Raw genomic sequence first — 24,946 nt, forward strand, 5'->3', positions numbered from 1 at the left:
ACACTTCTTAATTTATTAAGATATAACAAAGCAATGAACAGCATCCAGTCCCGACAGCTGTCACATTTTTTCGGTAATATATTTTGTATGCTTCACATGATTGCATGTTCAGAAACTCTGGTGATTCACAAATGCTTCAGTGAGTCAAGTGCTCTAGTTGACTGTGACATCAAGACGTCAACAATAAAATGTTTTATCAGTTTTCAAAAACATTTTAAATACAAAGTGATTTTGGAAAAATCAGATTTTTTGGCCCATTGTTTAAAGTTACATTTCCACGATTGGCAGGTGGTGCCTCAATGGACACTGTACAATAAAATTATAGAAATGTCTGAACAATTGATTTAGCAAGGTTTTAATCTTTTATTATTATAATGTTTTATTTTATTTTATTTACACTCCATGTTTACAAACGATGTCCTGATCCAATCTAAGTATTGGCACTAAGCCCACTTTAAGATCTTTCTTACTGATCTTGTGTAGTTGACTGCTCTCAGCACCTGATACAGAACCTGTTTTTGTCAAACCCATTTTTATGTCAACATAAAAGCCATAAGCTATAAAAGATGCCAGCTGCCATAAAACACCAGGAATGAAGCAGTCTGCAATTTTAAACTATTTTGAAACTGAAAGCAGTTGAGTCCCCACTTTAATGTTCCAATTTGCGCAGTAGTAAAAGAGCAACACAGCTGATATAATTGGTTCCCAGAGCTAATTTTGAAATGTGAGTAAAGTGAAGCAGCAAATTCTAAAGAGGAGAGTTTAATGTATGTTTACAAGTAGAAACGGTAATTCAAGAATGATTCTAGAACAGGTAACTTAAAGTATCTCACCAAACCATCACTGTGGTGGATAATATAGGTTTTCGTCACTTTTTGCAGCTACTGGAGCCACAGGACGTCTTCCCTTCACTGCATGACAAAGGCGACACAGAAATACACATGCTGGAAAAAAAGGTTTGCCTTACTCTCCACAGCATTTTATCTGATGTAACTGCTTTTGGCTTCATTAGAAAGATATTTGGACTTCGGAGGTTTGCCCAATATCACAATATAGCTTCACGGCACAATGGAAACATTTCTTACCTCAAAAAATGTGCTGTGGTACATCCCCAGTAGTTTTGTGGATTACTGCAGAGCCAACAAGAAAGCAAGGTGATGCTAAACAAATGGGAAATTGACATTGTACTATGGTATGAAGTGAGCAACTACAGTACGTACTGTAAAAACTGCAGGTATTAGATTGAGACTTTAAATCTGCAAATACTTTATCTCAATGGACTCTGTTCAGCTGCACAGTTCAAGTTCTCAGATTTTTTCATGTGCGAATATAAACAACACAAATGAGGAGTCAAATGTAAAAAATAAGAAAAATATTTTCATTATTTCCATTAAAAAACTAAACTTATAAAAGTAATTAGAGATTTTTGTTCTGTTATTAACGGGCCAATAAATATTCAAGATAGTCATTATCAGAAATTTATTTAGCTCTGTGTAGGCTGGTGTCAGAGTCTGTGTCTGTGTGTGTGTGTGTGTGTGTTTGCGTGTACTTGTTTTCATGGCTTCAGTGTTTCTCAGTTGGTGCTGGAGGTTCTCAGGTGTGCTGGATGACAGGTGTGACCTATCTACTGATTACATGGAGGAGCACTTAAGCAGGAAGCTGCCAGCACTTCAATGCCAGAGTGTTTGCCTTAGTGGTAACAAACTCAGCCACTTCTGATTTTTGCTTTATTTCATGTGCTCTTAGTAACTTTTGAATTTGTTCCTTCGCAGGTTTTTGCCTGAGGCTTTGTTTACTTTGCTAAGTCCTGACTTTGTTCTGGAGGACCTCTGAACAATCTGGATAATCATCTACTGAGTATTGGATCAACCTTCTTGTGGATATCTGTGCCTACAGGCTGTACCTTTTGGACACGATCAAGCTGGTGGCTTCTCGCTTCCTCCAACCCCAGGACCAAGGCATGAGCGTACTCTGTTCCTCCCTCCTTTGCAAACATCGACACCTGTGCTTCATCTGGTTTGCACCAAACCAGCAACTGAGGAGACAACTGAGCAACCTCACTTCGCAAGCTAAGACTCTGAACCTCTCTACCCCTAGTGGTTCAAGCAACAGCAATTTAGTAAGCCATTTCTCAGATCTCTTTAATCAGTTGCCATATACATTGTACTTTTATCCACCAGTCCCTTCTCCTTTCTTCCCGTACAGTTTGTGTTTCCAGTTCTCATTCCTGATTACTTTGCTGACAATAAAAACACGTTAAACTTTATTTCAGTGTTCTCTGTATGTGGGTCAAACTGTGTTGAAAATGACAGAACACTCTGGCCAACAAGACCCTGCAGAAACGCTCTGAAGAACTGTCAGAACACACTAATCAAATTCATTCTCATAATTCCTCTCTGTTTTCTTTCAGAACAGCAGCGTCAGACAAACCAACAGTTAATGCAGATTACCTCCATGCTACAACAGACCCTAAATACCCAACTGGCCACGCAGGTAGATGGTGTTGCTGCATCTCTGGTAACTTCACAGCTTCTTCACTCTTGAGACATAATTTCCCTTTACCCAGAAAGATTCTCTGGAGAGGCAGGTAATTGTAGGGGATTTTTACTCCAATGTGCTTTAGTTTTCAACCGCTCTCCACGTTCCTTCCTGCATGATAATGTGAAGATTTCGTCCATTATTGGTTTATTGACCGGCAAGGCTTTGCAATGGGCCGAGGCCCGTTTTTCAGCTTCCAGTAGTTTCGATTGTACCTTTTTGAAGAATTTATTTCAGAGTTAAAGCAAACTTTTTTCCCCTGAATTACATAAGCCAGGTATAGGACGGCAGCTGCAACCATTAAAGCAACGCAATAGACCTCACTGAGTTTTTGATAGAATTTCGCACTTTGGCAGCTGCTTCTGGTTGGAACGATAGTGCTTTAGTCTGCATTTTTCTAAAAGATGAGTTAGCTCTGGCTGACAAACCCTCCATATTGGATGAAGTAATTTCCTTAGCCATAAGAGTGGATAACAGAATCAGAGAAAGAAGGAGAACCAGAGCAGAAAGATCTGTTTGACCACAGTTGCAGCCTAGTTTTTCACCCAATGCTAATCCCTTCAGCCCTTAGCTACCAGGTCGGAACCCATGGTGATTGGACACCCGATTGACTCCAGAAGAGAGACAAAGATGCAGACAATCCAAGCAGTGCTTTTACTGTGGTTCTCCAGACCATTTTGTAGCTGGCTGTCCTGTTTGTCCCGGGCAGCCAAAAGATAGGGTCTGCTAACCTTGAAGGGGGGGGTTGGCAGACCATTCTTTAAATAGTAAAGCCCCTAGACTCAGCCTGCCAGCAACTCTTAGTTAATCAACAAACTTTGACTATGTCCGCTTTGGTGGATTCTGGAAGTGAACAGGATTTAATTGATTCTGAATTGGTAAGCAAGGCCGGAATTGAAGTGGAACTACTTTCTTCTCCACGATCCGTTTTAGCTCTAGATGGACAGCCTTTACAGCACATTACTCATCAGACTAAGCCTCTTGACCTTTTGTTATCAGGAAACCATAGGGAAAAAATCTTTTTTTGTATTTCCATTATCACAGGGCTCATTGGTTTTAGGTTACCCCTGGTTGCAAAAACATAATCCTCATCTAGATTGGTCTGAGGGTCGCGTTGAATCCTGGTCCACTTTTTGCCATTTATCTTGCCTCCAGTCAGAGTTAACTCCAAGTTTTTCTGAACAGGGTAATGAGGAAGATAAGGTTATTGATTTAACTCATGTACAATCAGAATATTATGATCTCAAGAGTCTTTAGTAAAAACAAGGCTTTGTCCTTACCACCTCACAGCCCTTATGACTGTGCTATCGATCTACTCCCCGGTGCCCCCCTACCCACTAGCAGGCTATATAATATTTCTCGTCCTGAACAGAAGTCCATGGAGAATTATATTAGTGAGTCTTTGTCTGCAGGAATAATTCGGCCATCTTCTTCACCACTTAGGGCCAGATTCTTTTTTGTAGGGAAGGATAGGTCGTTAAGACCCTGTATTGACTATAGAGGCCTAAATCAGATCACTGTCAAGAATAAGTACCCTCTTCCACTACTTTCCTCAGCTTTTGAGCTGGTTCATGTTGCTACAGTATTTACCAAATTAGATCTGATAAATGCTTACCACCTTGTTAGGATCCGCCAGGGGGATGAGTGGAAGATGGCCTTCAAGACTCCTCTCGGTCACTTTGAATACCTGGTCATGTCTTTTGGTCTCCGCAATGCTCCTGCTGTTTTCCAGGCCCTTGTTAATTATGTGCTAAGAGATTTTCTGAGCATTTTTGTTTTGTATCTGGACGACATTTTGATTTATTCAAGGAACATTGAGGAGCATCGTCGCCAGGTATTTCAGCGTCTTCTGGAAAACCGTCTTTTTGTGAATGGTGAAAAGTGTGAGTTCCACCAAAACTCTCTCTTTTTTGGGCTATATTCTCGACAGTGAACAGGTGCGATCTGACCCCGAGAAAATTAAGGCAGTCCTGGAGTGGCCTGTACCAGACACTCGTAAAGCCTTGCAGAGGTTCCTTGGTTTTGCAAACTTTTACAGACGTTTCATAAAAGATTACAGTCTGAAAGCTGCACCCCTTACAGCTTCAACTCAATTCAATTCAAAGATACTTTATTGATTCCCGAGGGGAAATTAGAATTCTAGTACAACCCATCCAAACATACATCATGACACAAGACAAGGGGGGGATGGGTCACCGAGGCTTTGCTACCCACTCACAGGTGCTGCCCTTGCTAGATGAGAAAAGAGACCACATTAGGTAAGTAGAGGAAAAAAATTATATTTCACACTTTATCCTTAGCAGGATACAGTTTGAGATTGCAAAAAACCTCAGCACAAAGAAGCAACAAGTTTACAAAACATCATGCTGGGAATGGCGGAGGTGGTGTGAGGGGGGGCATATGTTTATCTTGAACATGTGTGTGTGTGTGCAAGTAAATCCATGAAGCACTGTCACAGAGGCCATTGTCCTTGATGGTACGTTGGATTGTTCATCAACCGGACACAAAGTTCTGAGCAGGTCCACAGATGTCCTCAGGGAAGGGAGGGAGCAGAGCGTCATGTTTACATAATTTCCAGGAGAAGTTGAAGATAGCCAGACATCAAGGCCATGCAGGGGAGCCAGATTCAGAAAAACAATAATTATTTGGGTTAGGCTGACTCTTAATTTTCTGTCAGCCTTGAGAGTCTCGCTGGTGCTTCTCAAAGGCGAATCCAAACAGCCAGATTCCTGGTCTTTCGCCAGATCCGAGCGAACAACTTTCTCCAAGATTTATCCCATTTCACCCCTGAGTCCAGGAACCGCAACCTGCCTGCGATCCTAAGGATCACATCCAGTCTGTGATTCAACTCACGTAACATCTCAGTCTGAGTGCTGATCGCTCTGCAGATCCCATCATACATGCCAGGCAGCCTCACAATTGCCAGAACAGCTGCTGACATTCTCCGAATTTCTCGATATGCCAGGTAACCGCTGACTCCAAAAAGCAGAAATCCTGATATCAAACATCCAATTATATATCTTCCACATCCTCGACTGACGTTATCAAGAAACACACAATCCTCCACTTCTGCCTGGAGTCCATTGTGTATCCAGAGAAAAACGTCCCGTCCTGACAAGTTGGGCTCTCCTTCACCCTGTCTCCTCCTGGAAGAAAATTTGATCAATTGCATTTAGAGACCAGCTGACCAAATCCATAACTAAGAATTTGGAAGATATGCAAGAAGAGGCTCCAAAAAGAAGACAAGACACAGAGCTGAAGCAGGGTTAGATATGGGAGGGGGTGAGGGAGACAGAGAAAGCGTCCTCCTCCACCGAGAGCAGAAAGAAAAAAAAAACAAAAAAAAAAAAACCTCTTCTAAGGTTCCATTTTCCTGGTCACCTGAGGCCGAAGAAGCGTTTAAAGCACTAAAAAGGAAGTTATCTCAGGCTCCCATCTTAATTTACCCTGACTTTTCAAAACAGTTTATTTTAGAGGTCCATGAGACAGACATCAGTTTCCTCGGTCCACCAACTCATACGTCGCTGCAAATCCATCTGGAACTCCACCATCCAAATCCTCCAACTAACCGCAAAACGGAACAAGCGCTTCGCTGATCGAAGACGCCGATCTGCATCGGAATATCAGCCTGGCCAAAAGGTTTGGTTATCTGCACGTGATGTACCACTTAAGTCTATGTCCCGAAAACTCTCACCCCGTTTCATAGGACCTTATGAGATTGGTTCGCCTCCATTTACCTACAAGCCTTCACATACACCCTACGTTCCATGTGTCCCAGATAAAACCTTGGATCCCTTGTGATTCAAAGGACTCTGTTCAGTATCAGGGAACTTGCTGCACAGTCCAAGTTCTCAGATTTTTTCATGTGCAAATATAAACACAAATGAGGAGTCAAATGTAAAAAATAAGATGAAAAATATTTTCATTATTTCCATTAAAAAACTAAACTTATAAAAGTAATTAGAGATTTTTTTCTGTTATTAATGGGCTGATAATTATTCAAGATAGTCATTATCAGAAATTGATTTAGCTCTGTACAAGCTGGTGTCAGAGTGTGTGTGTGTGTATGGTGTACTTGTTTTAATGGCTTAAGTGTTTCTCAGTTGGTGCTGGAGGTTCTCAGGTGTGCTGGATGACAGGTGTGACCTATCTACTGATTACATGGAGGAGCACTTAAGCAGGAAGCTGCCAGCACTTCAATGCCAGAGTGTTTGCCTTAGTGGTAACAAGCTCAGCCACTCCTGATTTTGCTTTGTTTCATGTGCTCTTAGTAACTTTTTAATTTGTTCCATCGCAGGTTTTTACCTGAGGCTTTGTTTAGTTTGCTAAGTTCTGACTTTGTTCCGGAGGACCTCTGAACAATCTGGATAATCATCTACTGAGTATTGGATCAACCTTCTTGTGGATTTCTCTGCCTACCGTCTGTAGCTTTTGGACAAGGATCAAGCTGGCAGCTTCTCAACAAATAATCAGGAATGCAGAGAGAATAATCAGGGCTGACCTTCCCTCCATCCAGAACTTATACAGGTCTAGGGTCAGGAAAAGAGCTGCTAAACTCTCTGCAGACCCCACACACCCTGCACATAAACTGTTCAGAGCTTTACCTTCAGGCCGCCGCTACAGAGCACTGTTCTCTAAAACCAGCCGCCACAGAGACAGTTTCTTCCCCCAGGCTGTTTCTCTGATGAACATTCAATAGAGTACAAAACAACAGCATACAAATGTTGCAAATGCACTTTTTTATTATATATGTATATATTGTACATTGTAAATATGTATATTTTGTAATGCAAAAACAAAACAAAAGAGCAAAGTGTACCGGAGTCAAATTCCTTGTTCGTATGTACGAACTTTGCAATAAAGCTGATTCTGATTCTCGCTTCCTCCAACCCTACCGGCTGTACCTTTTGGACACGATCAAGCTGGCGGCTTCTCGCTTCCTCCAACCCCAGGACCAAGGCATAAGCGTACTCTGTTCCTCCCTCCTTCGCAAACATCGGCACCTGTGCTTCATCTGGTTTGCACCAAACCAGCAGCTGAGGAGACAACTGAGCAACCTCACTTCGCAAGTTAAGACTCTGAACCTCTCTACCTCTAGTGGTTCAAGCAACAGAAATTTAGTAAGCCATTTCTCAGACCTCTTTAATCAGTTGCCATATACATTGTATGTTTATTCACCAGTCCCTTCTCCTTTCTTCCCGTACAGTTGGCGTTTCCAATTCTCATTCCTGATTACTTTGCTGACAATAAAAACACATTAAACTTTATTTCAGAGTGTTCTCTGTATGTGGGTCAAACTGTTGAAAATGACAGGTGGAGTGTGTTGGGAATGTGATTTTCATTTTATGTAACTGCATGACTGTGCATTTAATTTGCTGTTCAGTAAATAAATGGCAATTAATGTTTTGCAATGAAGAAATCAGTGTACTGTATAGTTCCAAAATACTTGACTTTTCTCATTGTTCATTGCTATTACTGCATAAATTATGCATTCAATAATAACAATAATGGCAACTTACAGCATGCCTAGGTATGGTATTATACACCATTAAGCCTTATGACTTTCAAATGAAGCTCTAATCTAATTGAAAATAATCACTAATAAAATGACTACTCAGGCAATACCCAGTATTATGAAAAATGATTAGATTTGTTTATTCCATTAGCTGTATTACTTTAAATATCTTAAATCATAAGCCCCATTAAACAAAACAAATACACACATTTATGGAAGATCATCACATTGAGACATAAATATGAAATATTGAAAGTATAAAATATAAACTTTTTGAACACAAAAAGCTCAGCATAGTAAGTTAGTATGCAACAGAAAATGAGTAACATAATTTAATAATGTGCTACCTGAATCCGCAGGGTCTGATTGGCTATTGTTGGACGCTGGCACAGTTTTCTTGAATAAAAACATCCTTTTTACCGAGAATATGTTGAATGGAAGTGTGGTCACGTATTGGCAACAAAGAAAAAAGATGCAAAGAGCAATAGGACGAAGGAATTCTTCTCACCCACCAAAAACATTATCTCTGTTGTTTGATTGTAAATCAGTACGTTAACTTTTAAATGGGTCACATGAGCCAGAAGTAACCTTTTAGAGCCAGGAACAGAAAGTAACTGCAGACAAACTTAGAATTTGAGTGGTGTGAAATCTAGTGTCACAACAATTTGACAAATATGACATCTGCAGTGGAACATGCTGACACATGCCTGTGTACATAACAGTCGCCTTTATACACGTTTAACACTGTAGTATACACACCTTGATCACAGACAAACCACTGCTACAGAGTCACCACAAAACAGCAACTCAAATGTTGGAGCAATTATCCAGCAATAACATCACTTAATATCAAACTAAGCTATGGAGATGCTTTAATTACCTCAAGATAGTTTAAATGAAAGTAAAACTTAAGCCATCACCTGCTGTGTGTTTCATTTGACTAATATTTGGAGACACTAATTGAGAATTTAGCTTTTCCTGATGGTCTGTTAATCATTTGACATGGTGAAAGGAAAGAAAAAACAAGATGGTGATGTCACAGAAACGTATTGTAGCTGTTCATAATGCAGCACAACACTGTGATCAGAACCAGAGCAAAAATCACATCTACCTGATTGCTGCCAAGGTTTTGTGTTTGAAATCACAGTCTTGGGTCATTGGTGCTGAATTAGAGGCAGTCTGGGCTCGAAACAGCATACTTTTAAGCCCATCCATAGGGTGCCCATTTATGGGATCTCCAAGCTACTGTTCTCATTTTTTCTAACTTTCTTCTCCTCCCTGGATAAATTGGGATATACATTTTTACTTAATGTTTACAAAATTTGAGCTAGAGACTTTTCTATCACTACTTCTGAATTGATTCCTATGTTCATTGTTCCTTATGTCTTCATTCATTGGCAACTTTAGGCTGCAAAATCAGCTGCCTTGTTCACATTTGTTTTCGAATAATATTTTTATATATTTCTCAATTTTGATCATTGAATTTAAACTAACTATTGTAAGCTACATATCTGAACATATTTGAAAAGGAAATATAAACTTGATTACAAATGCCCATCAATAATAGATGTATACATTAAATTTTGTTAGACACCAATAGAAGCAAATGAAATGAGAGGAAAGAAAAGTGCATTATAAATAAAATTTATTAGTATTAGTATTATTATTATTAATATTATTATTAAATGGAAGACAGAAACAAGTCTGATTTGTCTAAACTGCAGATTAATTTCATTTTTCAGAGTCAGAACTGACCATTAAAAGATATTTTTTTCCAAGCCTGTTGCTAATGAGCGTCCTCAGTGGTCAGAGACCCTTGTCAGTGCTGATTTCAGAGCAAAAAAAGACACAGATGATCACAGCATGAAGCATGATCTTTCTTCTGAAGGAGCCTAGTCACATTTTCCTGACCCTCTGATTAGCCACTCTACAATCAAAGTAAATTACTCAGAGCCTGAATATACTGTAGTCATGGACACGCTCAAAAGCCAAAATCACACTGCGGCTAACAATGAAAAGTAAATTTCTAAAGTAACAAGGAAAAAACATATATGAACAGTTTCAAAGGGTACTTCTTTTTAATGTTATTCTTGACATTATTCTAATTTTAGTTTAAAGGTAGAAAACTTTAAATGCAAAGGTAGAAAACTATTTAACCACAGCAAGATCTGAAAGAAGGTGGCAGAAATTGTAAATCCTGTAATATGTTTTTTACTCAAAACAAATATGGAAAAAGCAAATGGAGGTGTAGTATACAAGGACCTTGTGACAGAATCATATTCTCCTTGCCTAAAAAAAACAAAAAGGGCAATGGAGTGAAAATGTAAAAAAGGTATAAACTTCACCTGTCAAATAATAGGAAGTCAAGAGAATGGCTATACAAAAAGATGTATTCTGTGCTCATATTGTAATGGAAAATATTTAAATTAAAAGACAAATAAAGCAGATGAATTCATATTTATTCATTTTGTTTCCAAAATTATTCATACTCCTGAAAGATTTAGATTTAGAGACCCGTGACCTTGACATCACATGCTATGCAGGTTCTGGAGAGGCTGGTCCTAAAGCACATCCGATCAGTGGTGGAACCCCTTGAGTTCGCATACCAGCCACATATTGAAGTTGATGATATCATCTACCTGCTACAGAGAGCCTGCTCACACCTGGACAGGGCAGGCAGCACTGTGAGAGTTGTGTTTTTTGACTCTCCCGTGCCTTTAATACCATAAGACCTGCTTTACTCTGCAGTAAGCTCCTGGACATGCAGGTGAATGGCTCCCTGGTTACCTGGATTGGGGACTACCTCAGTGGTTGACCACAGTATGTGAGGTTGCAGAATATTACCTCGGACACCATATTGAGCAGCACAGGGCCTCCTCGGGGGATGGATTTTTCACCTTTTCTGTTTACACTCTACACCTCAGATATCAGGCACAGCTCACAATTCTGCCATCTGCAGAAGTTCTCGGATGACTCTGCCAATATGGACTGTATTACTGGTGACCGGGAGGTATGCTAAAGAGGTTAATGGTGACCAGGATATTATACAAATTTTAAAAAGGAGTATCTACTGATAAAAATTTATCTTTTTTTTTTATTTTTTACATTTTTAGATAGCAAGTCTGAGCTGACTTATACCTATATGAATGGAAAAATTGTTATTGGCATTACAGAAATCACAGCCTTCTTATAATTGCTGAGCAGCTCTTTGCATGCTTCCACTAGTATGTTGATGATTTACCTTAAGTGATGAGATTCAAGTCTTTGAGGTTGGATGGGCCCTATGCCATCACCCTAATCTTTGGCTCCCTCCACAGAGCTTCTCCTGGGACTCTAAATAGGATACTCCAAAATGTTAATGTTACTTCCAGTGAAAATAACATGTTGGTAAATTTAAAATATTACTGTAAGCCAAATTATGCCTTGGGTAAGAATAATTTTGGGCTTAACTGCACATATATAGAGTAAAATGACAGTGACACGAACAATGAAGTTATAACTTGTTATATTATATTTACTGTAAAATTAGATTTGAAACAAAGTTTAGACTAAATGGTTTGAGGTTAAAAAAAAGCTTGCTTCAGGTATACAGGAACACTTTGATAATAAACTAGAAAGACAATACAACACATTTTTCTTTTTCTTTGTAGCTTCAATTTGACAAAGACAAAAAGGTTTTTGGCAGTCTTTCCATCTTCTTCAGCATCTGAGCTGGAAAATCCATCTGCACAGAAGTGCCAAACAATAACTTGTCAATATAACATCCAAAATAGCACCAATTTCACATTTGATAAAATATTTAATACCGAGCTGCCTCAAAATAAGTTGGTTTGCACTGAGAATGTAGGCATATATGAATAAAATCTAGCATGCTTATACTGCTCCGTGTGCTACTGAGATTCCTGTATTTCTAATATGTCAAAGCTTTTCCTACATGAAGGGTACAATAAATGGCTGGTGGTAGAATCAAGGCAGCCAGAGCATTGCTGATGTTTCTATAATTTCCACCAAGATACTAAACCAATACCTTTGATTTATGGCACGTCAACTGACATTTATTTATATCTCTCTGAGCTGACAAACCTGAAATAGAGGATATACTGAACAAGACTGTTAAAAGCAACTTCTCTGTTTTAAAGGTTGTCATGGGGATGTGGAAAAAAACAACATATTTTGGTAACACTCTTTGAAAGTGCAATGCAGGCAGCATTAATCATCTCATAGATCTCTGTTTTGGCACACAGATACACAATCTATACTGTCATACTCCAAAGTAATTTCCTTTTCTCAGTAGACACTGATGCTAAAAAGTTAAAAATGCATTTTGGGAACTTATGCCAAGTGCTCAAAAGTTAACCCTGAGATATATGCAATGATTCAAATTAAAGGTGTCATTTGGTCTTGGTACAACCAAAAACCTCAATACATTTTATTGGGATTTTATGTGATAGACTAACACAAAGTACTGCATCTTTGTGACATAGTAGAAACATAATATGTGGTTTACAGTTTTTTTACAAATACTTAAAAGTCTGTACTACGTTTGAAATTGGATCCATTCTTACCCCTTTTTTATCTTATGCCACTGATCCTAACCTCCTAAATAAAACGGAGTGCTTCTGTAGTCATCTAAGTAGTACACAGAGTATAGATTAAGTCCTGAGGTGTTTTTTTAAAGAACATTAGTGAGCAAACAGCATGATTAAGACCCACCTTAAAGTTGTGGGGAATTTTACAACAGGGTTGGATTCTAACACAAAAACGCTAGCTTGAAACATCTCACGTGTGCTGTTCAATTCGTTATCCTAAAATGGAGAGAGTATGGCCCACCTGCAAACATAACAAGATGAGGCCGTCTACCTAAATGGATGTGTGGAGAACATTAATCAGAGACACAGCCGAGAGGCTTATGGTTACTCTGGAACTGCTGCAGAAATTCACAGCTCAAAATGATAAGAATAATTTTCTACATTTACCACAAGCCATGTATGGAAATGAACAAACGTGGAAGGTGTTCTGGCTAGATGGAAAACACTGCACAACACCCTGAATGCAACATTCCCACCGAGAAACATGGTGGTGGCAGCATCATGCTGTGGGGTGGTCCTTCTTCAGAGGGGGCAAAGAAGGTGTCAGAATTAAAAGCAAGATGGATGGAGCCAAATACATTGCAGTCCTCGAAGAAAACCTGTTACAGCTGCCATAGATTTGAGGCTGAGGCAGAGGTTCAGGTACAACAACAACCCTCAACATATAGCCAGAGCTAAAATCGAATAGTGTAGATGAAAGCATATTCATGTCTTTCAATTGTCCAGTTAAATGAGACTGAACTATTTTGCAATAAAAATTGGGCAGAAAATGTCATTCTCTAAATGCAAAGCACGCAAAAACCTACTCCAAAAGACCAGTACCTAAAACTTTAGCCAATGGTGTCGCTACAAAACATTGACTCGGAGGGGAGTCAATGCATGCAATGAATATGTAGGCAAGAAACCATAAATGACAGACTCACTAGGAAAAAATTGTGAGGTAGGAACACTGAAGTTGTCAGTCTGAGTTGATCCAAATATCACTTAGGATTTCTAGATAGGGCTGCATGGTGGCACAGTTGGTAGCACTGTTTCCTTGCAAGAAGGTCCTGGGTTCAGCTCCCGGCCTGGGGTCTTTCTGCATGGAGTTTGCGTGATCTCTCTGTGCATAGGTGGGTCCTCTCCGGGTACTCCGGCTTCCTCCCACAGTCCAAAAAACATCAGATTAATTGGTATCTCTAAATTGCCCTTAGGTATGAATGAGTGTGCATGGTTGTTTGTCCTGTGTCTCTGTATGCCCTGCGATGGACAGGCGACCCGTCCAGGGTGTACCATTGACCACTGGAGATAGGCACCAGCTCCACCTTGACCCTGTACGGAAAAGCGAGTATGTAAAATGAATGGATGGATGGATTTCTAGATAACTCTGGAAACAGAAGTAATTTTTCTCCCAATTCTGGTTGGGTTTTGTTTGGAGTTGCCTTATATGCGTCATGTTTCAATAACAATATACAAAATGATTAAGTGCAATTTTTCAACATGTGGTATAATTCCTCAGCTATCAGCAAAAGTCCCTCAAAGTCTGATGAAGCCAGAGTTAAGTAAGATGCTTGCTCTCTAATACTTGGTGTGTTAAATACTAATTTTAATGCCTAAGCCTTTAAAACATATCCTTCAACTTTAAAATCCATTTAAATTCCTGCTTTTGTACATTGGTTCTTGGCACCAAACACAGAGGCTTCTTTAGATCATCAAACAATCATTCATCATCATTGTAATTGTGAGTGCTTAAATTGTGCTTGTTTTCATGAAGTATCCTGATGTTCTGCACTACTAGGATTACAAAACATGACCTGCAATGTTGCTAGACTGATTCATCATTCGGTAAATTTCTGGCATATCATCACTTCTCTATGTGCTTAACTTTATCTACATAAACTATCCTGAAAAAAGCTTCAAAAATATGGATTTAATTTCAGCCCACAGGCCAGTTATACACTATACTTAGAGGCATTTTACATTATTCTGTTTTGTTCTTACCACTGGAAAAGAAATACTTCAGTAAATGTATTTTCCATTGAAGTTATTCTCCAGAGGCAGATAAAAATGAGAGACTATGCTGTTACATTTCAAACAACCTACAGTGCCTAAATTATAACCTGCTTTTAATAAGCATGAGAATCTTCTTAAGTTAATCTTTATAGTTTGCCTGTTTCTAAGATGCACACAGACAAAAGGCCCGAGTGCTATTAAATATAAGATTATAATGAAGTCTGGATGCAAACTGACAGCTTCTGATTTTTGTGGATCAAGGCCTACAAAGGGATCAAATTTCATATTATTCTTACAGCGTTCTGCAAAAACCATCAACTCCTACGCATGCTTGATCATTGCTTTTTCCCCCGGCCTCATCTGGACTTTCTTCCGAGGAACGTGGAAGTTTAAGACACCGGTCTAAACAGAGAGGCCACACTGCCATTTGAAACCAATTTGAACACATTGCTTTTGTTGCCACTTTGCTTATTTTTGCTACATGGTCCAAAGCAAAAGGTACCCCTTGAACTTTTTCACAGTTTGTCATGTCAGAACCACAAACTTCAGTGTATTTAGTTTGAATTTTATGTTATAGACAAGCACAAATAGTACATGAATATGAAGGGGAAGGAAAATCATACATGGTTTTGAAAATTGTTCACCAATAAAAATCTTAAAAGTATGGCGTGCATTTGTTTTTAACCCCCGTGAGTCAATACATATACAACTGTCTTTTGGGTATGAGATTGCACAGCTAGAGATATTTGGCCATTCTGCTTTTACGAAATAGCTGAAGTTAACTTTAACTGGCTGAGTAAAATCTGAGAAAATTAATTTAAGTCTTGCCGTAGATTTTTAAATGGATTTAGGTCTAGACTTTGTGCCATTCTAACACATAAATATGCTTTGACCTAAATCATTCCACTTGCTGTATGTTGGAAGTTGATGTCCTGCTGGAAGGGGAACCTCCACGTCTGTCTTGAGTGTTTGAGCACCCTCTAACAGGTTTTCCTCCAGGACTGACCTGTATTTAGCTCCATCCATCTTCCCATTGACTCTGACAAGCTTCCTTGACAAGCTGCTGAGGAAAAGTATAAGTACCGCCCTTATTTCACAGTGGGGATTGTGTTGTTAGTTTTTAGTTTGTAGAACCAAAAAAGATAAATTTAGGGTCTTGTCTGACAGGAGCCATTCTTCCAAATGTCTGCTATGTCTCCTGTATGGTTTATGCAAAGATGCAAGAGTGTATTCTCATGGATTTCTCTCAACACTGACTTTCTTCTTCCAACTTTTAACAAAAACTAGATTTATAGAGTGCACAACTACAAATTGTTCTGCTGAAAAGCCCCTGAGGCATTCATAGAACACCTCTATTTATAGTTAGATGAAATGGACGCCTCCCTGGTGAGGTGTTCCGGGCACGTCCCATCGGGAGGAGGCCCAGAGGAAGACCGAGGGCACGCTGGAGGGACTATGTTTCTCAGCTGGCCAGGGGAACGCCTTGGGATTCCCCTGGTCCAAGTGGCTGGGGAGAGGGAAGTCTGGGTCTCTCTGCTTAGGCTGCTGGCCCCGTGACCCGACCCCGGAAAAGCGGAAGGCGATGGATGGGTGGGTGGATGATTGGATGGATGGATGGATGGATGGATGGATGGATGGATGGATGGATGGATGGATGGATGGATGGATGGATGGATGGATGGATGGATGGATGGATGGATGGATGGATGGATGAAATGACATACAAGTGGCCTCTATTGTGCTGGATTTTATTCAGGGGTAGCAGATTAAAAGGGCTGAATACATTAGTATGCATTTTCAGTTTGTTTTCTATTGTGTTTTGGTCTGTCACATACAGTACCACAAAACACACCGAAGTTTGTAGTTGTAAAGTGAAAACATGTGAAAAGAAGTTACAGGGATGTACACATATTTTCAAGACTGTAAATTGTTTATTTGTAAAAAAAAAAAAAGTTTAGTTAGCAGCTTGGTCAGTGTATATTGAGAGGCTTTATTGAGTATATGCATGTTCAATAGTGCTATAATATAGTGGGGAAAGGAAACTGTGACTTCATATTTCCAGACTGTCAGGCAGATCAGTTTGCATTAGCAGGAATGAAAATACAGAGGCGGGAACACCAAATCTAAAAGACAGGGGAGACTAAGGAGCAGCCTACTCCTTCATTACATTTATATATTACTCCTCATTGCCTTCAGGAAAGCAAAAAGTAGTCAGCATGTTAGCTTAGGCTAACACACCGTGGCATATCAATTCCCAGACTACAAAATCTCGTCCTGGAGTTAACGAAATGCACCATTCCACCAATGTCTAATCAAAACCAAATGCTTTTCCGCAGCGCATCATCATTAGAGTCCATCAGCTGAAGTGAGCTCCACAATGTAATGGATCTCTAATGACGGCAGTTCTCATCACTGGTGAACTCAGACCTTTTCATCATTAATAGTTAATTGCACATCATATCTGTCTCATTTATAGGAAAGCTGCCTAAATAGCAAATTGCAATATAATAACTTACTACTTGTCTCGATAGTTTCACTAAATTTATCTCACATCAGAGCCCTTATATCAAGGCTGGAGGGGAATGTCCAGCAAAGCTGCTGAAAACTAAGTCACACATACACTAGGGGGCAGCAGACACTGAGCCCTAAGGCACAGATCGAAATGCATCTGCAGATACACTGATCTACTCCCTACCCCCTCTCTAATGGCAGCTCCTGGATGATTTGTGGGTGACATCATGTGACTGACCGGGCTTGCCTTAGCACCTGCAGGTGCTGTGACACTGCTGGTGCCTGTCCTCCTCTGTGAAGTCCTTAAAGACTCAGAAATCCCAGGTCCTTTCAGCTTCACCACTGTTGGCATAGTAACAGAACCTGGACAGCACACAAGAGTCATTGAACAGAGAGGCCTTGAGTATCAGATCGCAACCCTGGATTTACCCCCACAGCTTGAGGGATGAGCAAGGTTAAGCCCCAGCTCAACACAGAGTGTCACGGGGAGAGTCACAGCAAGGATCAGATTTGTATTACAGTGTTTATTTTTTTGCAAGCAGGTCAATGACGAATAAGTGGAGCCGAGCCAGATGTCAAATTTGCTGTGGCGGCAGGCTGGGCTTGTATCTATCAGAAGGAAAGAAAGTAAAAAAAAATCCCTGACTGTAAACGAAGCACTGGCATTCATCTTAGCTAATGCCAGTACACTTATACACATGTGCACTTGGTAAGGAACTGCTCGTGGATTTAAATACACAAAGCTGTGCTCCTGTGGTTTTAGAAAAAAAAACACAGGCATAATGTGTAAACAGAACAGCTTTGTTTGGGATAATTACAGTGTTGGTGAGGAAGCGATGTGGAGGCTGTGTGGGCATGATTGCCTTGCACCTCGGTGTTAATGTAAGGATGCATGGATGAGAGAGGTTAGAAACTCCAATGGGTGACTCGACTCCTTCATACTTTCTGTCTTCCTTTAGTCCATAACATATTATCACTCAGAGACGGGCAGAAAAATGTTTCAAACCCAACGACTGGTTAATCTTTGCCATTGACAATCAATTGCCTCTTGGTGTACATTTGTTTTTACACACACCTGTTCAGACATACATTCCAAATAAAGTCCCAGTGCTGGGACTACTAACTACTTAGTGCATTATAATAAAATAAGTGATTATGCAAATGTTTCTTTCTTTATTCCTTTAAATGTTATGAAGTGCAACATTTATCAACTTCTGAGCAACCACCAAAACCATAAATGCCATAACACATGAAGCTCTAAAGCTTCCATCTTAAACCTTCCCCTCTCAGTATACCAAAGGCTTATTTTACGAACCTCATTTAAACTTTAGTACAAATTTTACCCCTTCTAATGCAGCACTTAGTACTCAGTGCTAAATTACCACCAGAGCAGTTATGCCCACTAATAATCTCATATGTTTTTGCTGCACTATAATGCTGGCATTTTGTAATACCTTTCCTATGACAACCAAAATAATCTGAGCCTCTACCTTCAAAATACATTGAAAATTGGTTATAGGCGTGATCACCCCCCCCCCCCCCCCCCCCCTCTTTTAAATTACCACACAGGCACCATTGCTTCATCACATCTAGTTTCAATGGGGGACATGATACTCTAACCTAGAAATGCATGGCAAAAAAAATGTGTGGTATAACATATTTATGCAGGTGCATCTTCTGTGACAATGGTTTGGAGCCTGCAGTTTGCCGACATTTCTCCAGGAGTCTAATTTAGCTAATTCTGCAGATAAGCCTTCACAAACCTGCAGATTTGTGAAGGAACCATAGCCAGGGCCTTCCAGAATGTGGAACACTGTCTCCACTTTCTGGAAGGTCCTGTGTGGAAACAGTGTGCCAGATGTGGAGCACAGGCATGCAAAACGCACCCTAACATAATCTGTGATTTATACCTTAAATCGTGAATCCATGGAAAAAATCCTGAAGAAAAATACAAAGCCTAATATCTGTGGTTCAGTCTGAAAAGACTGTATGCTGTCAATGTGAACCTTTTTTTTAATCTTCTATTTTTATTACAATTTTATAAGATGAAATGTTTTGGGACCTATGGGTAAAATGTCTACGTTTTTGCATTAAACTCTTATAAATTTTTGAACTAGTCAATGCTGTAACACCAACATCCAAAATATTCCACTTCAGTGTTTATTTTTTAGACAAGTATTACATGTTTTGTGTTTTTACCTTCAAAAATCAGGGTTTTTTTGGACAAAAAGTGCATAAGAAAATACACTTAAAACACTGAATAATATGACAAACTTTATATTTATGGATAAGTCTGAAGCTGTTGAAAAGATTTGATGTAGTAAAAGTGAAAAATTAATAAATTATTATAAAATTTTTAGAAGAGGTTACGTTTTGGGAAATAAGGGTAGACAGTGTAAGTTTTTGCATTAAACTATCATTGCACCAAAAATAGTAATGCATCAAAATCAGTACTACTAAAATTTTTGACCAAGTCATAGCTGTAACACTCACATCCAAAATATTCAACTTTAATGTTTATTTTTGGAAAATTTGACATATTTTGTGTTTTTTCTCTTCAACAAATTCTGTTTTTTTTTGGACTTCTTCTTATGTTTTTGCACTTTTAGAACTAAATAAGGAATACATTACCAAACATACACAATCTTTACATTCAATACCTCAAAGTCAAGTCAAAAATCAAGGGGAAAATAGCAAATGGTGTGTCATATTGAGGTATTTTTAACAGATCTAATAGATTTAAAACATGACGCAGCCATCAGAACTGAATCCACATGTGCACACATGAACATTTACTTACGTATATAAATCCACACCAAGTCTTTTCTATAAGGACCAAAAAGTTAGATTTTGGTCTCATCTGACCAAATCACTGACTTATGAAAGCAATATGGTTGAATTTTTAATTAGGAGAATCAGGTTAAAAGAGTTTTTAGGATTTTTATTTGTAAAAAAATATAGAAAACCTTGTCTTATTTTCTTTTTAATTTACAATTAAGTGCTCCTTCGTGTTGGTATATTACATAAAATCCTAATAAAATATACCTCAGTTTTTGTCAATATCACGACAAAATATGAAAAAAGTTTAATAGTTGTAAATGTTTCTTTAAGGCTCTGTAAATGACCACCAGAGCAGTTATCCACACACTTGACCCCAATATTTCCCACATGAAATATACATTTTCTCACAAGTTGTAGTGAACAAACTTGCTGAAATTTTACTGTTTGAAAAAGAAATTGTACTAGTTCATAAATGCACATATTGGTGGGGTTGCAGCAGCAAAATTTTGCATTGATCAGCAGTTGGAGAGTGTGATGTGAGCAACCTTTTTGGCAGAAGAGGCATTATAAAGCATTTTGTAAAAGGAAAAACTGCCTCCACTAACCCAGGGGTGCGTGAGCAAAAATGAGACATTGAACCATAATTGGAAGTGCTCAGTCATGAAATCTAAAGAGTAATTAAAGAGAAAGAGCTTTAATGGGATCAATTTACATATTCAGCGCATTGATTCAAAGCCGGTCGCTGATGTAAAGCCTGAGAGAGATGAGATGGGCTATTGGAGGGGGAGGGATTTTGAGGTTCTGTAGAGCTGAGGTACATCACAGATGAACTAGCAACTAGGATCTAAAACATCCAACCATAAAAAAGTACTTTATACTGTCATGATAAGACAAAAACATGAGGAAAAGAATGGAGCTTTTTTGGGTATCATTCTAAAGTAACCTTCATGGTTACCTTTGTAACATTTGCTTCACAGAGCTAAAATTTAAACTTAAATCACTCCAACAGCAACACGTCTCTTTGAGTGTGAGAAAGACCATCTACTCTCGTGTTTGGAGGCTTCAGGAGGAAGAGGTGACACCTACAAAGAGTGGCATCTCATCTGGAGGTGCGGACATGTCTGCCGGTCCTGTTGTGCTGAGCCGCTCAGGGCTAATCTCCAATACGCCAGAGGCCTGCTGAAGAGCCCGCAAGTGTCTGATTACCTGTCAGGGCTGGTGAGCCTGGCTAAACTGGCATGGAGCTGCCGGTGAGGACTACATCCCTCGGCATCCAACTTTTCTTTCTTTTTTATCAAGCAGACAGAGTTCTGCTTTCTGCCTGTTGTCTCGGGGTGATAACAAAGGATGGCAAGCATTTGCTTGTCAGTGTTTGCACGCACAAATGCGGTACTGCCGATAAAAGAATGTGACACGCACCTTTTCTGTTTGCCTTCAGGTTGATTCAATCTGCTTGTGACTGAAAGCAGGACAGCCTATTGCCGATAAGATCTTCAACAACCCTTGCTTTGTTAATGTAGAGTACACCCCCTTGTCATTTCTTCACCTCAAACACTGCTACTGTCATATGTCCCTCAACAGCCCAAGGCCTCTTTAAATAGAATGATTTGACTAGTTCTCTTAATCATGTTAAGAAATGAAACAGTCTCGCAGCCATGGCAGGTATTTCTTTAAGTGGAATAGGCTGCAGGATGAAAGTCAATCATCTTGAAAGCCAAGCCAAACTGAGGTTAATTGAAACCAAGTACAGGCCAGGGGTTCTTTTGCCTGTTCAGATAGATAATTTGGTGGGATGAGGGGGCTGAATGGAAATATTGAATCCTGACTGAATTTCTTTCTGTCAGCCTTGCTGTTTGCCATCAAAGATGCGAGCTGAATACAGCACACTGCAATTCAATCCAAACTCAGCACTCATTCAATATGTTCTATAAAGATGTAGTTACAGTTGTAGAAAAGAAACATCCATTTCTTTTTGTCCCAAAGCCTACAGACAATTGTATGTTTACATCAATTATCAATTATCATTTAAATTCTAGAATTGCGCCGCTCAAGGTAGCAGCAGGTTGGAGTAGCTCTGTTACTTTTGATTCTGATTTATTCTTTTTTGGGAACTATTCCTCTTGTGGTGGATACAGTTGATTTTTTTTTGGATGACTGTCCACTCCAGTGCCGGATGCTGTGCAGCTTGGAGGATTTTTCTCAATACTTTCTATTTTTGGACATTTGTTATGATGCATAGCCATGGCAACAGGGTTGTTTCTTACAACCAGGAGCAGCTGATTAATATCTCAAAAGCTCAAATAATACTTCAACTACAACCCCAAATCCCTGATGAGTTGAAAAGGAGACGCCATGGATGCAGAGCAGGAGTTAAGAGGAGAGAGAGAGGGAAGAAGTTCACACCATCTCTTCTGTCGATTATGATGGGCAATGTGAGATCGTTGGGAAACAAGTTGGATGAACTCCAACCCCTACAAAGGACCCAGCCAGAGTACCGGGCATGCAGTATCATGTGTTTTACTGAGACATGGCTGCAGGATCATATCCCCGACCATCAGGACCCCCTTCAGTTTGCTTATCGCTGTGGAGTTGGAGTTGAAGATGCCATCATACACCTGCTTCAACAAACCCACTGTCATCTGGACAAAGCCAGTAGCACTGTGAGGATCATGTTCTTTGATTTCTCCAGTGCATTTAATACAATCCAACCTGATTTGCTTTGTCAGAAACTCCAGAAGACTCAGGTGGAGGCCTCAACAATCTCCTGGATCAAAGACTACCTGACAAACAGACCACAGTTTGTGAGACTGAAGGGTTGTGAGTCTAACCAGGTAGTCAGTAGCACAGGAGCACCACAGGGGACTGTACTCTCACCATTTCTCTTCACTCTGTACACCTCAGACTTCCAGTACAAGACAGACTCCTGTCATCTGCAGAAATACTCAGATGATTCTGCAGTCGTGGGGTGGATCAGAGATGGACAAGAAGCTGAGTACAGGATGGTGGTGGACCACTTTGTGGCATGGTGTGGAAACAATCATCTAACGTGACTAAAACAAAGGAGATGATTGTAGATTTTAAGAGAAACAGGAATAAGTCAAAAACTGTTTCTATCATGGGAGAAGAAGTGGAGGTGGTGGAGGAGTATAAATACCTCGGTGTTCACCTGGACAACAGACTAGAGTGGAGATGCAACTGTGAAGCCATCGACAAGAAGGGACAGAGCAGACTGTACTTCTTGAGGAAGCTTAGGTTCTTTGGTGTTTGCAGCAAGATGCTGCATATCTTCTATAAGTCTGTTGTGGAAAGTGTGATCTCTTCTGCCATCATCTGCTGGGGAAGCAGCATTAGAGCCAGGGACTTAAAATAGCTCAACAAGCTGATAAAAAAGGCTGGCTCTGTTCTGGGGACTCCTCTGGAACCTCTGGAGATCATTGTGGAAAGACGGTTTCTTCATAAAATGAAGAACATTATGGAGAACCCTGAGCATCCTCTTCATGAGACTGTCCTACAACAACAGAGTGTCTTCAGTCAGAGGCTTCTTCAGATCTGCTGTAAGACAGAGCGCTACAGGAGATCCTTCTTGCCCATAGACATCAGCATCTACAACGGCTCTTTGAGGAAACCTTCATAATATGAGCTATAACAACATTTAATTTCCCTTTGGGATTAATAAAGTATTTTTGAATTGAATTGAATTGAATCACCGCCCACTTCTTCTCCCTAGCTGAGAACTACCTGCCAAGACGGCTACTGACTCAGCACAGGTCTGAATTCACATAAACTGTCTCCGTGTTTGCTGGAAACGTAGGGAACTTGTATTTATGATTTCAAGACCGTGGTTAATTAACGTGTTAATTTGTTCCCCTGTTATACTTCACAGAGGCTTTGATAATAAAACAAAATGTTGTGATTCACTGGAGGGAGGAAACACATTTTCAGAGGGGATGTTTTCTAGACTAAGGCTGCAATTAGGGTTTCTTTCACGATTTGATACATATTGTCTTCTTTTTAAAATGCAGGACAGAAATAGCATGTTAAAAATGTTAAAATATTTATATGATCATTATTATATGAATACAGTAAAAGCTAAAATGTAATGCTTGGTCATTTATTTTACCCAAATGAAGGATTTGTGACATCAAACATTTTGATTAAAAGTTCCCAAACTTTAGTGTAGTTCAAAACCTTATTTTGAACTATACAACGACTAAACCTCCTCCGCAAAATGAAATAAGAAATGGTAAAATGGTAAAGCACTGCTGTATAATAATATTAGTGTCAGTGGGTTATGTTAATGGTTTTAGTTCACACCACAGAACAAAGTTGTTTACTTCTGATAACATCAACTTTTATCTGCTAAGTAGTTAGCACAAACTAGTGCTACTTATGTTCAATATTTACACTTAGACTAAAGAATTGGTCAGAAACCCAGTTCTAAGTGATAAGTGTAAACTGTAAATTCAGCTGGTTGTCAAAAAAAGGTTTTGAAATTATGCTGTTTGTTGGGCATTTTTTAATCTCACTATTTGAAACATGAAATAAACTAATTACAAGAATCATTCAGGCCACCGCTGCTCCACATGAAGAACGTTCTGGCTTCAAGCTCAGCTGGAGGCTTTCTGTGTGTAATGATCCTTCTGTTTGTAATGTTCTCTCTATAGAAACTTCAGCTTCCTCCCACCATCCAATAACATGCATATTAAGGTAACTGACCACTAAGTTGCCCTAAAGTGTTAGTGTTTGTATGGCGGATTATTTGTCTATACCCTTTCACATCATAGTTTCATAATAAACATGCAACCATTCACACCTCATTACCGATCAGTTTGTCCTTTCTCATCATATAAATCATTCAAGATCATAGGCCCTTCATACTTTCAGGGTATACAACTGAATCTGTGGAATCAAAAGAACATGGCCTCACAACTCACAGCTTTCTCCTGAGCTGTCTGCTTAAAAGAAGAGTCTGGAATTTCTGTCTGAGCTGGGGGTGTGCGTATCAATGTAAATATCGATA

The 24,946-nt window shown here is 39.5% G+C and overlaps 1 protein-coding gene and 2 long non-coding RNA genes across 3 annotated transcripts in view; 2 read left to right on the forward strand and 1 right to left on the reverse strand.

Annotated features, from left to right (window-relative positions):
- The window catches only part of si:dkeyp-14d3.1 (transmembrane protein 132D), a 287,155-nt gene that overhangs the window by 106,778 nt on the left and 155,431 nt on the right, over positions 1-24,946 (reverse strand). The gene's annotated exons all lie outside the window — the stretch shown is intronic.
- LOC124878006 lies at positions 1,564-2,266 on the forward strand. Its single transcript, XR_007040646.1, has 2 exons — positions 1,564-2,119; positions 2,206-2,266. It is a non-coding gene; the product is annotated as an uncharacterized LOC124878006 (long non-coding RNA).
- Positions 7,335-7,805, forward strand: LOC124878008. The gene is made up of 2 exons (XR_007040648.1): positions 7,335-7,658; positions 7,745-7,805. It is a non-coding gene; the product is annotated as an uncharacterized LOC124878008 (long non-coding RNA).

The sequence above is a fragment of the Girardinichthys multiradiatus genome, chromosome 12, assembly GCF_021462225.1.
Source record: "Girardinichthys multiradiatus isolate DD_20200921_A chromosome 12, DD_fGirMul_XY1, whole genome shotgun sequence".
NCBI lineage: Eukaryota > Metazoa > Chordata > Actinopteri > Cyprinodontiformes > Goodeidae > Girardinichthys > Girardinichthys multiradiatus.